The sequence below is a fragment of the Triticum aestivum genome, chromosome 5D (assembly GCF_018294505.1).
Source record: "Triticum aestivum cultivar Chinese Spring chromosome 5D, IWGSC CS RefSeq v2.1, whole genome shotgun sequence".
NCBI lineage: Eukaryota > Viridiplantae > Streptophyta > Magnoliopsida > Poales > Poaceae > Triticum > Triticum aestivum.
The window spans coordinates 331403296-331404305 of NC_057808.1; positions in this window are offsets into that span (position 1 = coordinate 331403296).

Sequence of the window (1010 nt, forward strand, 5' to 3'; positions counted from 1 at the left end):
GCTCGTCGGAGTCGCTCCGGCGCCGGCCGCCGACATGGCTGGCCTGGGGCCCCCCCAGTGCCACTGCCAGTGGGCCCGTGGGCCCCGTTGACTGGGTCCACCCAGTCAACGTGCTGACTGGGCAGGCCCAGCCACTGACATGCGGGCCCCGCCGCAAAATTTAAAAAAAGAAAAAAGAAAAATGTTTTATAAATAAAAATAATTAGATTAATTAATCACTCACTGACATATGGGGCCCACCCCTCTAATTAGACTGTTAGTTTAGTTTAAATTAATATTAGACTAACAGAGGCTGACCTGTGGGTCCCACTGGACCCACATGTCTGGTTTGACTGGTCAGCCGACCTGTTGACCTGCTGACGTCAGCATTGCCTCATGCTGACGTCATAATTCATTTTTGCTTAATTTAAATAATTCCAGAAATTCAAATAAACTTTGAAAATTCATATCTTTTAAACCGTAACTCGGATGAAAATGTTTTCTATATGAAAGTTGCTCAGAACGACGAGACGAATCCGAATATGCAGTCCGTTCGTCCACCACACCTCCCTAACCTATCGAACTAGCAACTTTCCCCCTCTGGTCCGTCTGTCCAAAAAAGCGAAACATCGGGAATACCTCCCGGATGTTCCCCCCGTTCACCGGTACCACCTACTGTCGCGTTAGGACACACCTAGCACCGCTCATTGTATTGTCACGCATCGTCATGCTTATGTTTGCATTGTATTTACTGTTTCTTCCCCCCTCTTCTCTCCGGTAGACTACGAGACCGACACTGCTGCTGCCCAGTTCGACTACGGAGTCGACGACCCCTCCTACTTGCCAGAGCAACCAGGCAAGCCCCCCCCTTGATCACCAGATATCGCCTATTCTTCTCTATACTGCTTGCATTAGAGTAGTGTAGCATGTTACTGCTTTTCGATATCCTATCCTGATGCATAGCCTATCCTTGCTACTACTGTTGATACCTTTACCTGCAATCCTACATGCTTAGTATAGGATGCTAGATT